Source organism: Notechis scutatus, chromosome 6 (genome assembly GCF_049901735.1).
Source record: "Notechis scutatus isolate UNSWTSFEM ecotype Mainland chromosome 6, rNotScu1.2, whole genome shotgun sequence".
In the NCBI taxonomy this organism is placed as follows: Eukaryota; Metazoa; Chordata; class Lepidosauria; order Squamata; family Elapidae; genus Notechis; species Notechis scutatus.
The window spans coordinates 23,671,573-23,688,224 of NC_142014.1; the positions used below are offsets into that span (position 1 = coordinate 23,671,573).

At 44.0% G+C, this 16,652-nt stretch overlaps 1 protein-coding gene across 1 annotated transcript in view; it reads right to left on the reverse strand.

Annotated features, from left to right (window-relative positions):
• The window catches only part of DUSP16 (dual specificity phosphatase 16), a 53,761-nt gene extending 41,773 nt beyond the window's left edge, over positions 1-11,988 (reverse strand). The window contains exon 1 of the mRNA XM_087969533.1: positions 11,758-11,988. The gene's annotated coding sequence lies outside the window, so the exon portion shown is untranslated. The remainder of the gene's footprint in view (positions 1-11,757) is intronic.
• Between the last annotated feature and the right edge of the window lie 4,664 nt (positions 11,989-16,652).

Here is a 16,652-nt window from a genome sequence, read left to right on the forward strand (position 1 = left end):
TCTTCGCTATTGATCGAGGTGGAAAAAAGGACTAAGAATTTAGTTACAGAGATGTTCAGCTGTCAGAAGAATTAAATCACTACCGCAAACTCTTTGAAGGAGAAAATTGTTTCATTGAAAATCACTCCATTTTCATCTAGGCTGGGGGGTGGAGATAGTAGATTGATAAAACCTGACAGCTCAGACACTTCGGGTTGTGTGCAAACTCACAGGTCTGTGACAAGGGGAAGACAAATAGGAAATCCTACAATTAGGTCAATCTGTATACCAAGACGGGCCACTTAATAACAGGAAGGAAACTTTGCTTCTGACTGTATTTTAACTTAGCTCTTAAACGTTTGCTGGTTGATCTGTCTGGGACTATAGGGTATATGAGGCAGTATGCCAACACATCAATAGCACAACATTTTAGGTTATATCAGGGGTGTTAAACTTGATTTCACTGAGGGCCACATCAGGGTTGTGTTTGACCTCGGGGGGTTGGGGTGGGTGTGGCCACCACAGGCACCCCTGACACAAGTGATGTCAAGCTGGGTGGGCGTGGCCAGCTCGACATCATTCGTGTTGAGGGTGCCAATGGCAGCCCAAGCGCTCTGCCAGCGAAAACGGGATCCCGTGCTCCGTTTCTGGCTGCGATGGTCTCCTGCAACCCTCTGCCACCGAAAATGGGATTCCGTCAGGGGTGAGATTCAATTTTTTTAACAACCGAGGTGTGGCTTACTTGGTGGGCATGGCTTGGTAGTCATGTGACAGGCTGGGCATGGCCAACTCAACATCACTCACATCGAGGCATGCATCTCCTCACCTGGCCTCTCATGACTGTGGGGATGCTACAACAGTCGTTAGTGTGAAAAATGGCCATAAGTCACTTTTTTCAGTACCATTGTAACTTTGAATGGTCACTCCACACAATCAAAGTACTAGCAAAGGAGGGGAAAAAAACTCCAGAGACGTTCCTGAGACAGGAAGTCTAGTCCTGCCAAGAATGTAATAAGGGTTAACGGAGAGGCAGTTTCTGTAAGCAACACCAGAATGTTTCCTTCCTGCCTTCCTTACAGGATTAGCCCAGTAATTTCTTCTAACAACCGGTTCTCCGAACTGCTTAGAATGTTAACAACCGGTTCTAGTGAATAGGTGCAAACTGGTAGAATCCGACCCCTGGATCCCATGCTCCGTTTCTAGCTGCGATGGCCTCCTGCAACCCTCTGCCAGCAAAAATGGAGCTCGGGAGGGCTCCCCTCACGAGCTCAGTTTTCTCTGGCAGAGGCACCGTGGGCTGGTTCCAGGGTTGGCTCCGTGGGCCAGATCTAAGCACCACATGGGGCAGATCTGGCCTGAGGGCCTTGAGTTTGACATCCCTGGGTTATATTGTAGTACTTTACTCAGAAATGCTTCAGCTTGCCAAGTATAACATTAGCAAAAATTTACACAGGTACTTCTTGACTTACAACAGTTCATTTAGTGACCCTTCAAAATAACAACGGAACTGAAAAAGTGACTTATGACCACTTTTCACATTTATGGCCATTGCAGCATCCCCGTGCTCACGTGATTTACATTCTGGTGTTTGGCAACTGGCTCACATTTAGGACACATTGCGGCCTTCTGACAAGCAAAGTCAACGGAAAAAGCCAGGTTCACTTAACGACAGTGTTTACTAATTTAAGAACTGCAGCGATTCACTTAACAAACGGGGTGAGAAAAGCCGTCTAACTCACTTAACACGTCTCGCTTATCCGCATGATAAATTGTGGTTGTAAGTTGAGGACTACCTGTATAAAGACGATCTGATCTTTTTTCACCCTGGGGTAGCTCCTTTCAAATGTGCCCTCCTAGTTGGCTTTTTTTGACAAATCCATAGGACAAGAATCTTGACCGAAGCAATTTGGTTCTTTTTTAATGACTGTGATCGACAGCCCTGTCTTGCCATAAGGAGGAAACAGCGAGGGATAGGAGCATGTCATGCTCACCTCACTTTCTTAATTAACTGCAATTTTCATTCCTCTCCTGCGTTCTCCGCTCCTTCGCCTACCACGAAAGAGCCTTTCGCAGAGACTCAAAGTGGACAGCTGCCAGCTCCACCAGAGCCAAATCAGAGTAGGTCACCCTTGGCAAGGCAACAAACCACAAATGGAGCACAAGGAAAACACAGGCTGCCCTCTCCCTCTTCCCCTCTCTCTCTCTCTCACACACACACACACACGGCCATTAGCTCCATTCCTGCTTTCTGCCTCAGATGAGAAACCTGTTACAACCATTCAGGGGAAAAATATATGAAATGCTTTCCCCAAAAAGCCACCGCAAAGGGAGTACGCACAGCTAGCTAGAACAACTAGACACAAGGACAATTTTTCCCTGAATGCCATCACTCTGCTAAACAAATAATTCCCTCAACACTGTCCAACTATTTACAAAGTCTGCACTACTATTACTGTTAATCTTCTCATCACTCCTTATCACCCATCCCCTCCCACTTGTGATTGGATGACTGTAACTTTGTCCCTTGTATCCTAACGATTTACATGGACTGTTTCCTAGTATGACTTGATTGCTTATTGTACTCTATGACTATCATTAAGTATTGTACCTTATGATTCTCGACTCTTGACGAATGTATCTTTTCTTTTATTTATACTGAGAGTATTTGCACCAAGACAAATTCCTTGTGTGTCCAACTACACTTGGCCAATAATGAATTCCATTCCATTCCATTCTATTCTATTCCATTCCATATTTTCTATTCTATTCTATTCTATTCTATTCTATTCTATTCTATTCTATTCTATTCTATTCCATTCCATTCCATTCCATTCCATTCCATTCCATTATATTATATTCATACTGTGCAGTCATTCATTTATTCATTCATATCTTTGGAAGAGAAATCAGGAGAAGAGAGTAAAAAGGTGAGATTGTGATAGACGTGGGGCAGAAAAGTCAAGAATGAGTCTACAAGCATGAGAAATGCTCTGATCTCCCTTACATGCATCCTGTGTGTGATATGTGAGAAAAAGCATGAACAGAACCTCGTTCCTCTGTGATCAAGGATTAGGGAAATTTGCATACTTTCCTACTCAATCTCTTTTTAAAAAATAAACAATAAAATAAAACAGACTTTTGAATTTAGTCTGGTTGGGACATGGAAAGGAAAGGCTAAAACATATGATGATGCAGGAACTGGGAATGGCTAGTCTAGTGAAGCGAAGGACCAGGGGAGACATGATAGCAGTCTTCCAATATTTGAGGGGCTGCCATAGAGAGGAAGGGGTCAAGCTATTTTCTAAGGCACCCAAAGGCAAGGAATAATGGATGGAAACTGAACAAGGAGAGATTCAACCTGGAAATAAGGAGAAAATTTTTGACAGTGGGAACAATCAACCACTGGAACAATCTTCGGAAGTTGTGGGAGCTTCATCACTGGAGGCTTTCAAGAAGAGACTGGACTGCCATCTGTCAGAAATAGTGTAGGGTCTCCTGCTTGGGCGGGGGGTTGGACTAGATGACCTGTAAGATCCAGTGGTGGGATTCAATTTTTTTTACCACCGGGTCTGTGGGCGTGGCTTGGTGGGCGTGGCAGGGGAAAGATACTGTAACATCTCCAGTCAGAGGTGGGATTTGCCGATTTTACTGAACTACTCAAAAGTTCCGCTACCGGTTTTCCAGAACTGGTCAGAACCTGCTGAATACGATAAGACCCCTTCCAACTCTGTTAATCTGTTAACAATATAAGATTGCAATCTAGGTTTGGGAATCTTAGTCATTGTGGACTTTGGCCAGTGAATTAAACTGTGGACAAAAATCTCCGTAACACTTTGAAAAAAGCCAATTCAGTCCAATGTGACAATTCATGCCCTACACAACAACACTCAGATTTACGGCTGTGGTTTTCTTCCATTTCATCCGGTCATTTCTCGTATCGTTTGGAAGAGGGCCCTTCCAGCCTCAAAAACCCTGCTGGTGCTTGTGAATGGAATACTTCGAACGCTTGAAATATTTTGTTGGAAGGGCCAAGCAATAGCTGACTTGTTGTAACTGTTTTCCTGGCAAAGGGAGGTCTGAGTGCCAGACTTTGGGTCTGTTTGTGGATGTGAGGATCAATGATTTACAGTGATAAGAAGATGGACAACATCGCCTTGTAGAAATTTGTAGGTTATCAGGGTTGGGCTGCTGGAAGTTCGTAGGGGTTGGGGAGAGCCCCTAGCTAAGAATCTGTGCAGTTCAGAGGACCCCCAAATCCCACTCCTGGCTGGCCCCACCCACCCCTCCTCTCCCAGGAGTCCCCACGCGGCCCGTTTTGGATGCAGGTAAGTGCAGGGCATGTGCAGAGGCTCAGGGATGGCGAAAAACGGGCCTCCTGGGAGTTTGGGAAGGCCGGAAATGGGCCCAGCTTCCAGAGAGCCTCCGGAGCCCGGGGGAGGCCATTTTTGCCTTCCCAGAGGCTCAAGCAAAGCCTCCGGAACCCATGGAGAGCAAAAACGCACACACCCCCAGCCGTGATGCAGGAGGCTGACGAGGCCACGCCCACCATGGCCACGCCCACCCTACAACCGGGCAGAGAACCAGTTGCTAAAATTTTTGAAGCCCGCCCCTGTAGGTCATGCATGTCTGAGCGTAAGCCCAAACAGCCATGACTCCAGATATTATAGGGAGTCCTCAACTTATGACCAGTTGGGACTAGAATTTCCATTGCTAAGAATGGTAAATGATGCACCCTGAATTTGCAACCTTTTGTGTTGTAACTAACCGAGAAAAATTAAGGAAATCACTATAGTTTTTAAGCAAACCATGAGGTTGTTTAACAAATCCAACTTCCCCCCATTTAACTTCGCTTGTCGGAAGCCGGCTAGGAAGGGAACAAACACATGGTGTTCCCATCACCATAGAGGTGTCGTGATGGCTGTAAGGTCGAGGACTATTTGTGTTCTCTTCTTTGATAACGACCAATTTTAAATCACATTTCGTATCCTCTTTAATATGCATGAAATGATTTTTCTTATAGGCAATCCTGAATTCGCAACCATTCATTTTAGTGGTGGTTGGAAGTTATAACCACACTGAAAAAAAGTGACGACTAGTTTTCACACTTATGACCGTGGCAGCGTTCCCATGGTCATGTGATCAAAATTTGGTTGCCTGGCAACTGGCATCTATTTATGACAATTGTACTGTCTTGGGGTCAAATGTGATCCCCATTTGTAACCTTCTCAGACAGCTTTTGACAAGCAGAGTGAATGGGGGGGGAAGCAGATTCACTTAAGTACAACAGGATTCACTTCACAACTATGGCAAAAAGTCATAAAATGAGGCACAATTCACTTGGTAATAGAAATTTTGGGCTCAATTCATAATCTAGAGCCCTCCGTACTTTTGACACAGTTGATCAGTTAAAATTTTAAGATTCTTTTGTATAAGCATCTGTCTTTCTGTCTCTCTCTCTCTCATCTCTCTCTAATCTATCATCTCTCTCTCTCTAATCTATCCATCTTCTCTCTCTCTTTCTCTCTCTCTCTAATCTCTCTCTCTCCTCCCCCCTCTCTACCTATAATCTGCCACTTGGTTAGCAAAGCCATGTATTTGAGTTAATACTTATGATCCTGCAGAACAGACTCTAGCCTCCAAGAACTCTCAAAAGCCAGTCCTTCTGCTACCAGAATATAACCTGCTCCCAATGAGAGCCAGTTGGATCTAACGGTGAAGGCACCAGACTCGAAAGCAGGAGGTCGCGAGTTCAAGTCCTGCCTTAGCCATGAAAACCAGTCACTCTCAGCTCAGCCCAGCTCACAGGCTGGTTGTGGGGAAAACAGGGGGAGGAAGGTGTGTTGGGTATGTCTGCCACCTGATTTTTATTTGTAAAAATAATAACGGTGGGATGCAAATAAATAATTAAATAAGTTCACAAACTTCACAAAATGAAGCATATCCAATACTAAGTTATTTATTATCCAACTAAGAAGCAGGAAGGTCATCCTCTAAATTCTCATTTTGCTAACAAGGTCGCCTTCAATCCAGCTTAGTCACCATAAGCCACAATATAAAGATAAAAATGCGAGACAGAGATTATATATTAAAGCCTTCCTTCAGTTGAGCTCAATGGCCTTGTGACCACCTGAATACAACCAAGTATTATTTTTTTCCTTGGCAGCAACACAGAAGTGGCTTGTCATCAATTTTCATCATCATGACATTTTCCCAACTTCCAAAGGCTATAAATTAGACTGAGAGTATATTAATTACTAGTTTACCAGTCCCATTAGTAAACTCCCAAGAGTAACCAAGTTTACCTCAGCTTAATATTTGCGGGATCAGCCACATTTAGCTAATTGTTGATACCTACAGTGGCTTAAGCATCTTGGAAAAGACTATTTATTAAAAAGCAAGTAAAAAAAGAGACTTTCGGTTTAGATCAAAACATCTGGAATAAGTACCACATGCTGGGTTTTTTTGTCATGCTTATAAAATTCCAGTGGCCCATTTAATTACCTTTCCCCCCCTAAAAATACAGTATTGTATAACATCTTGATAATAAACTACATTTAACAGAAATCAGAACAAGTAGAGATTTGTCGACAATAAATTCCTTGAGACCAATCTTCCCTCTCTCTCTCTTATCTAAAAATCAACTTCCTTTAGTGGAATATGAGAAAGTTGTTGAAATAATTTTAATTTGAAGGGTGCATTTAACAAGGATGCATCTGATATTTATGGCATTTGGGTAGGAAACTGATAAATACTGATGAATTGTAGTAACTTGGGGCTGCTGGGAAACATGCCCTCAAGGATGTATCCCAGTGGTTCCTCCTTAAAAAAAAAAAACAGGAACATTTTCATGTGTGTGAATTTTCCAAAGATTTAAATAACCAAGAGAATACTTATAAAATTCCAGCTAGCCTAAAATTATTTGCAACTAAGAAGATAAAACATACAGTAGTAATAAGTAAGTGACTTGGATAGAATAAAAAATTGAATGGAAGTTGAACAAGAAAAAGACAAATTTCTCAAATTGTCTTCCTCAAGTTGCAAACTTTGTCTTCCCCAAGTTACATAAAGAGTGCCTTGACAGTAAATGGGAATATGAAAAACGTTCCAGGATTTTAGCTGATTGCTGAACATGAATTTAGGAGGTGATGCTGCTGCAAAACAAGATTATGTAATCTTTGGATAACACTTATAAAAATCATTTCCAAGCGCAAGAAGTAATTATTCTACTTTATTCTATACTACTCCATTATTTTAGACCTGAAACATCACATCTAATTCCAAGTCTTGCAGATTAAATTTACTAGCAATTTGAAATGCCTCTAAATGAGGGAAGGATACGATAAGAAATCAAACTTCTTTTAAAACAGATCTACAGAAGAAATAAGTAGGGGAAAGGATGGGTGGGTACGAGATAGTTCATAGAAACTATTGAAAGATATCCAGCCTCCAGAACTGAACAAATAAATTTTATAGAAGGACAGAGGAAGTTTCCAGAACACATGAAAAATTAATAGATTAACAAAGTTGGAAGGGACCTTGTAGATCATCTAGTCCAACCCCCTGCACAAGCAGGAGACCCCACACCATTTCTGACAAATGGCAGTCCAATCTTTTCTTGAAAACCTCCAGTGATGAAGCTCCCACAACTTCTGAAGGCAAGGTGTTCCATGGGTTGATTGTTGAAAGCAAATAAAGCATTTTAAAGTTTTTAGAGGATAAGAGAATTCAGATGAATGGCTTCCATTTGGGAACAATTCAGTTCTAAGGGATAACTGGGACTCACCTGAATTGATTTAAGTAGAGGATAATACTCAATAAAACTTTCTCTACTGATGCTCAAGCTTTGAGTTCCTGCATCAGGTGGGAAATGAGAAGAAGGAAGCCTGAGTTATGGCTTGATCAGCTTCTGAGGAAGCCCCTTCAGGGTAAGCAAATGGATCCTTCTGCATCTATGAGCAAATCTCTTCTCTGTGTTCCTTAATCTCCTATTTTCACGTCCTTTCCCCCATTCCACCCCTCTATTAAACAACTAATTCCCACAACATTATCAAACTACTTACTAAGACTGTATTACTATTATTCTTCTCATCCTTCCTATTACCTATCTCCTTTTCTACTTATGACTTATAACTAGGTTGCTTGTATCTTTACGATTTATATTGTGTTATTTAGTTTCCTAGTATGGTTTTGATTGCTTACATAGTATCATATGAGTATCACTAAGTGTTGTATCTTATGATCCATGATAAATGTTCTTATGATGACTATGATCATGATTTATCACTTCTATCTTTGATGTACACTGAGAGCCTATGCACCGAAGACAAATTCCTTTGGTGTCAATCACACTTGTCCAATAAAGAATTCTATTCTATTCTATTCTATTCTATTCTATTCTGTTCTGTTCTGTTCTGTTCTGTTCTGTTCCATTCTCTATTCTCTGCTATTCTATTTTCTCTTCCATTCTCTATTCAATTCTCTTATCTTCTATTTTCTCTTCCATTCTCTATTCAATTCTCTTATCTTCTATTTTCTATTCTATTCTCTATTCTCTTCAATTCTCTCTTCTGTTCTGTTCTATATTCTGTTCTATTCTATTATCTATTCTATTATCTATTCTATTATCTATTCTATTCTCTATTCTATTCTCTATCCCATTCCATTCTCTATTCTCTATTCTATTCTATTCTATTCTATTCTATTCTGTTCTGTTCTGTTCTGTTCTATTCTATTCTATTCTATTCTGGTCTGGTCTGGTCTGGTCTATTCTGGTCTGGTCTATTCTATTCTACTCTGTTCTCTTCTCTTCTCTTCTATTTTCTATTCTATTCTACTTTATTCTATTCTCTATTCTATTCTATGCTATTCTCTCTTCTCTTCACCTCTCTTCTATTCTATCTGCTGTTCTATTCTATTCTCTATTCTATTCTCTATTCTATTCTCTATCCCATTCCATTCTATTCCATATTTTCTATTATATTCTATTCCATATTTTCTATTCTATTCTATTCTATTCTATTCTATTCTATTCTATTCTATTCTATTCTATTCTATTCTATTCTTCTCTTCTTTTCTCTGTCTGGTGAGGTCCTCCTTAGCAGTCACCTGCAGGATCACCTCACCATTTAAGACACCATTAAGGAGCAGGAAAAACCATCAGAGGAAGGTGAATGGCATACACAAGTACCCACAGTCACCAGGATTACACATCTATGTACATTCCCCTCCTTTCTCAGTCATTTTCTTTCTTTCTCAGTCCCTTTGAATTAAGATCTATTGAAACATTCACTATAAACCCATGCTCATTTAAAAAAAATAATGAAGGCGTGCTTGCGAAGATTCAGTTTGGGGTAGTGGTTAGCAATAGCAATAGCACTGAGACTTGTATGCCGCTTCACAGTGCTTTTACAACCCTCTCTAAGCAGTTTACAGAGTTTTTTTATTGCCCCCAACAATCTGGGTCCTCATTTTACCCACCTCGGAAGGAGGGAAGGCTGAGTCAACCTTGAGCTTGGTGAGGATCGAACTCCAGGCTGTGGGCAGAGTTAGCCTGCAATACTGCATTTTAACCACTGGCCACTCAGAAGGAGAATGAGAAAGGAATAAAGGAATGAATGAATGAATGAATGAATGAATGAATGAATGAATGAATGAAGGAAGGAAGGAAGGAAGGAAGGAAGGAAGGAAGGAAGGAAGGAAGGAAGGAAGGAGGCAGACAATAGCACTTAGACTTATACACAATGCTTTACAGCCCTCTCTAACCAGTTTATAGAGTCAGCCTATTGCCCCCAACAATCTGGGTCCTCAGGCTAAGGCACCGAGCTAGAGAAACCAGTTCTAGCCCCACTTTAAATTCCATAGTCAACCAGGTAACTGGGCCAATCACTATGTGCTCTCCCAGCCTTGGGGAGGAGGCAAGGGGAAACAACTTTTGAAATCTTGCCATGAACCTATAGAGACTAGTAATCAGGAGTCAACACTGACCTAAAGGTGTGTGTGTGTGTGTAGAGGAATGAACACACACACACACACACACACACAAACACAAGCAAAGCACTTTAGAAACCAAGAATGCCCACCATTTTAAAACAAAAAATGATCTTAACAGCATAATGTCAAACTATTCTACAGCCATCCAGGTAAATTCACCTTGCCACAATTATACAAAAAGTATTTCACTTTCTCTTCGGTCTGATTCACAAGTTCACAAGGCGTTCATCCAATGGTGTTAAAAAAAAAAAAAAGGTAACAGGACTCTTAACACAGCAATTGGACACAGGGGGTAGTCCCCTCATCCCACCCACCCCTCCAAAAATCCCATACTTAGGCTGAGGAGTGAGGCTTTTATTAGTTGCCACTTTGTCCTTTCTTTGCAAAGGTATCTTATTACGGTTGCAAAACAACATGTTTGTCGGCAGGTCGGGTTTATGCAACGGAAATGCTTCCCATCCACGAAGCCTCGGCAGGCAACAGAAGTCGGTGGAGGGTTTGCACTGCAGCCAACTAGCCCATTAACACCGCCTGCCACAACTCAGAAATACAGGGCTTTAAAACGCGACAAAAGCGCGGTCTTCCCAAGCCTCGCTCGGCTTTGCCTTAGCCTAGCCTAGCCCAAACCTCCAGCCTGTCTAACCATCCTAACCTTATTTGAAAGGACAAAGCCCGTGCAGCGCCTAAATTTAAATCGTGTACAGGACCGACCTACAAATGAAGGGCAGCCAAGATAACCAGATACCCGTGTGAGTGTGTGTGTGTGTGTGAGAGAGAGAGAGACAGAGAGAGAGGGAGGGAGGGATTCTGTGTGTGTGTGTGTGTGTGTGTGTGTGTGTGTGTGTGAAAAATTCTTGTTTTCTGAGCCAAGGATACGGAGCGGGGGTCCTTCCCCAAAACCCAGAGGCTGCCCAGGTGGGGATGGGTGGGATATCAGAAGGGAGCTGCCCCTCCCACCGAGCCCCCCAAATTTAAATGGTGCAAAGGACCGGCCCGTTTTCCAGCAAATGAAGGGCAGCCAGCGGAACCATATACCCTTCTCTCTCTCTCTCTCTCTCTGTGTAAAAGATGCTCGTTTTCTGATCGAAGGACACGGAACAGGGGGAGTCCTTCCCAAAAATCAGAGGGGCTGCCCAGGTTGAGGGGGGAGGGCAGAGGGGAGTCCGTCCCGCCTCCGGACCCCCTCAAATAAATGTAAACGATGTAAAGGACCGGCCCGTTTTCCAGCAAATGAAGGGCAGCCAGCGGAACCATATACCCGTGTGCGCGTGTGTGTGTGTGTGTGGGTGGGTGAAAGATGCGGAACTGGGGGGTCCTTCCCCAAAGCCAGAAGGGCTGCCCAGGGTGGGGGGGAGGCAGAAGGGAGCCCCCTCCCGCCTCCTCACCCCCGAAGCCTCCCGCATGAGGGGCTCCTCTATCGCTCCGTCCAGGCCGATTCCTCGAAGTCGGAGAGCGAGCGAGCGAGCGAGGCAGCGCGCACCTGGCGGGCATCCCCCTCCCCTCGCCTCCCGGTGCCAACGGCTGCCTCAGGTAAGGGGGCTACCTGTACGCCCCGCCTACCCCACTCAGCTACCTGAGGGAAACCCCTCTTCCCACCGGGTCTTCCAAGGCAGAAAAGCAAGCCAGGCGGAGGAAGAGGAGGAGGAGGAGGAGGAGGCGAGGAAGCGCTTGAGGAGAAGCGAGACAGTCCCGGCTCCTGGGGGGGGGGCGAAGGAAAGAGCAAAAAAAAAAAAAAAAGCCGGCGCGCCGACCCCACCTCGTCCCTCACGCCCCCCCTTCAAAACCTACCGTTCCCCTCCGGGCGCGGGAGGCGAGGCCGAGTGAGGGGCTCCTCCCAGCAGCAGCAGCAGGAGGAGGAGGAGGAGGAGGAAGAGGACGGAGCAGGGGAGAGGGTGAGAGAGGGGGAAAAAAGGGCTGCCGGCGAGCTGCTGCCCAGCTGGAGGCGTCGAGTCCGGGCTGCAGCCTCGGCTGGAAGGCGGGCAGGAAGGAGGCAGCGCGGGGAGAGGGGAGGGGAAAGGGGTGGATGGGGGGAGGGCAGCGGCAGGCGGCGATGAGGTCATCGGGGTAAAAATAAAGCGGTGGCGTCACTCGAAACCAATCCCAGGGATCGAGCGCGCGCGGCCGGGCGGGGAGCGGAGGGGCCCCTCCTCCTCCTCCTCCTCCTCCTTAGTCCCCCCCTCCCCTCAGGCGAGGTCACGCCCCCTCCGCGCCGAGACCCCTCTTTGTCTCTCCCTCAGCCCGGGACCAGCTGAGGGGGTGGGGAGGGGGCGCCTATGGCCAAGGAGTCGGGGGGCATGGAAAGAGAAGTGTCCCCCTCCCCCATCTGCGCCCCCTCCCCGTCTTTTTCCAGCTTGGTTTTTTTTTTTTTTGCTCGGGGTCACGCCGCCCCCGCCCCCCATCTTCTTCTCCCCGCCCCCATTTCAAGGGGTCTTGCTCTTGGATGTCATGCATGCAACAAACAGCAGCTAGAATTGTATTTGCTCCGAATCGGAAAAGTGACAAGATACCGATAGAGGGAAAGGTAATTGGAAAAAAAGAAGAAGATTTGAATGGGCAGAAATGAATAGATTAACACTGGGAATGAAAGAAAAAGATATATATAAAAGGAAGGGTCTTGCTCCTGGACTGGAGGCGCAGATCCCCCCAAAAAAATGGAGTCCTGCTAACTTCAAACCTCCCGCCCCTAAAAAAAGGGGTGGGACCATGGGGGCTCTATAACTATCTATCATCCATCCTATTCTTTCTTTCTTTCTTTCTTTCTTTCTATCTATCTATCTATCTATCTATCTATCTATCTATCTATCTATCTATCTATCTATCTATCTATCTTTCTATCTATCTATCTATCTATCTATCTATCTATCTATCTATCTATCTATCTATCTATCTATCTATCTATCTATCTATCTATCTATCTCCAGGTGGTAATCCCAAGCATGGCTTTGATCCCACAATGGTACCATCATCTGAATTTTTTTTTTTGACATTAGGCAGTTGTCCCATAATTTTATAGTCCTCTTCTTGTTGTTGTTAGTTGCGAAGTCGTGTCCGACCCATCGCAACCCCATGGACAAGGTTCCTCCAGGCCTTCCTGTCTTCTACCATCCTCCAGAGTCCATTTAAGCTCATGTTGACTGCTTCAGGACTCCATCCAGCCACCTCATTCTCCATCATCCCCTTCTTCTATTGCCCTCAAACGTTCCCAGCATTAGGCTCTTCTCCAGGGAGTCCTTCCTTCTCATGAGGTGGCCAAAGTCTTTGGGTTTCATCTTCAGGATCTGGCCTTCCCAAGAGCAGTCAGGGTTGATCTCCTCTAGGACTGACCGGTTGGATCTCCTTGTAGTCCAAGGGACTCGGAGGAGTCTTCTTCAGCACCAGAGTTCAAAGGCCTCCATTCTTTGGCGCTCAGCCTTTCTTGTGGTCCAACTTTCACAGCCATACATTGCAACTGGGAAAACCATAGCCTTGACTCTATGCACTTTTGTTGGCAGGGGGATGTCTCTGCTTTTTAGGATGCTGTCTAGACTTGCCATAGCTTTCCTCTCCAGGAGCAAGCGGCTTTAGTCCTCTTAAACATAACTAAAGCAGGTCAGATGTCCACAAAAAGGTGGGAGACCCATTTTATACCCCAGTGTTATCCTATGCCAAGAGTTACACACCAATGCTAGTTTCTTAAGGAGAGCTGCCTTACCCAGAATCCATCCCAGCACAGGGTAAATTGTTTCTTCCCAAAACCCCTAATCATGGAAGAAGATTTGGAGATGGTGCTCCTTTTCTGGACCTTCTGAATTAGGTAGCTGTTTTACGTGCAGTAGAATTAAAATAAGATCAGGCCATTGGCTTCCATTGGTTTCTCCATGAAATTTCCCTTTCTTTCAGGTCGTTAATCATCTAAGGCCAACTTAACCTTTCATCTATTTGACTGAAAGACTGCATTGACACGTGCTTGCTTAATTAAGGCTTGTTGAGCTAGCCACAATCTAGACAAGACAAACTGGACTTTGATTTTGTGGTATGGAATAGGAACATTTTGTCCCCAGAAGTTGTTGGTGCTCCATCACTGGAGGATTTTTAAGAAGATATTGGACAGCCAGTTGTCAGGAATAGTATAGGGTCTGTCGCTTGAGCAGGGGTTGGACTAGATGACCTATAAGATCTCCAAACTCTGTTATCCTGGAATTTTCCCTTTATCAGCCCACAAAACCCACCTGTTGATAGAAAACAATGAAGTCCAGTTCTCTAATTACTAGCTCAAATCTTCATCCTAATAAATCTGCACAATCATTGTTTTGGCATTTTACAGCTTGCTTATGAAGCTCATCAAAGGATCAAAGTATTTAACAATGGGTAGCTCAACTACATCACGGCACCCTCTGTAATGCATAACAAAGGTGTACATTTTGCATTGGGGGAGTCCAACTGAAACCCCCCCCTGCAACACAAAGGCCACAAAGATGAGAATGTGACATCACAACCATCAATGTTCAACTTTTCATTAGTAAAGCGTTCTGGAACAGCAGCAAATCTACCAGCCATGCAATATATACTACTTAATTTATTTCTGCTCCTCTCCATTTCTATTCCTGTGCCTCCCCTTTTACGGGCTAGAAGAGAATAGTTCCAGCCTAAATATTTTCAGAGGAAGTTATAAAACCTTTTCTTTGAGGTGTTGTTCAACAGCAGAGCTGAGCTGCAATTATCTTCTTGTGCAATGCATTTTTACTTTGTGCATTTGGATGGGTAGGTGGCAGAAATATGGGATGGAGATGGCTACCCTGAAAGTCTTCCTAATTAGGCTGTTGGTTTGAGCTCTGGGCTTGGCATCTTGGTTGTAAATGTTTCATCACCACTCGAGGAGACATCGTCAGTGCACTTTGAATTGTGCTCATCTGTGAGAGCACTGGCCTTTAAATATCTTCTTATGTGGTGCAGATTTTGTGGCTTAAGCTGGGGAACAGAGAACATGGCCGAAACAGATGGATTTGCAAGGCATTCCAGGCCACCTGCAAAATCTGAGGCATCTGCTAGAGCAGTGATTATCAACCTTGGCAACTTGGAAGATGCGTGGGTTTCAATTGAAAGATGAGCGACTCTGTGTTGGCACAACAGACAGACAACCATTATCTGCCACACTGTTCCATCCGAAAGGTCAAAAGCCGGTGATGTAGTCCACCAGTTTCCCTAGTTAATGTTTATATCCCAGATATTATAGCAACAATATCTTTGGTTAATGAGTAGCTTTGCTCCAAGAGGAGAGATGTGCCAGAAAAATCTTTATCTCTTCTCTGGATGCATTGCCCAGAAGCGAGAATACAATTTTGTTGGTCTTTAACAGCCTGCGTTGAAACATCTAAACTTGGGTTTAGGATTTAGCATCTCTGCTTTCAGAGTTGGACAATCCTGGGGGAGCAAAAGGTAGTTCAGTGTGGGATTGGTGCACAATTCCTCCGAATGCTCATATTGGCTTTTGACCTTATTGGCAAATTTACAAAGGCCATCAGTGATTGATTCTTGGCTTTTTTAAAACATAGGCTATAGCTAACATTGTTAATGTACGTGCAAATTTTTTTACTACTGGTTCTGTGGGCATGGCTTGGTGGGTGTGGTGTGGCTTGGTGGGTGTGACAGGAGAAGGATACTGCAAAATCCCATTCTCTCCCCACCCCACTAACCTGCTTTCCAGCTCCGTTCTCCTGTGCAGGACAACCAAAGAAGACCCAGCCGATCATCTGGGACTCAATGGGAGGCAGAGAATGGATGGGGTTGGCGGGGCCAGTCAGGGGTGGTATTTGCTGGTTCTCCGAACTACTCAAAATTTCTCGCTACCGGTTCTCCAGAACTGGCCAGAACCTGCTGAATACCACCTCTGATTCTGACTATTGTTCATGCAATAAATTTGAAATATATTTTCTTATTTAAATACGCCTCTAGTGTTTCTGAAGCAGGTCCCTAATTGCAGTTGGAAGTGGAGGTCATGAAGCTGGCTTGGACAATGCTTTGTTTGGGGGTTTGGCTTAGCATGTTGTGCCAACCCAGCTAACTGCAGCTTATTCAGCAAACCAATTAACAAAATGACGGTTTAGTAAAACGTGAGCTTAACCTACCAGAATCATCAGGAGAATGAAATGAGAAAGAGGAGAATTAAGGGAGGCACTGTGAATTCGGTGGAGGATCATCAGATGGGACAAATGTAGAAATTGAAAAGACAGTCTTGGTTCAAGAAATGAATCTGCTGCAAACATAATCGGTTGAATAAAATTTTATAGTGAAGTTCGAGGAGACGGATTGTCTCTCCCCCCCAAGAAATATTGTTCAGGTTTTAAATGTTCTTATTGCATGATCAACTGCTCTGCTTGGCCAAATGAATTTCACTGTCATTCCTTTTGTTCCAAATATTTTTGAGTCCTAAAAGGCTAGAAGATTTTGGTCTATTGTGATTGACTGAAGGTGAGCTCCAAATGCAGATTGTACTTGAAAGATTAAGGACCATCTATTCTGTAGCTTGGTTTAGATTTATCTTAACCATGTTTCAGTTTGTTATGGATGATCAAGATCCATTGCTCTACATGGTAAACAGTCAGGTTGCTGAAGGGGCTAAGCCAGCCCAAAGAATTCAAGCAAGAAGACCTCAGGGTTATTCTTTCCAAATTCTGCAGGAACAGGGAAGATTCTATGATAGCGGA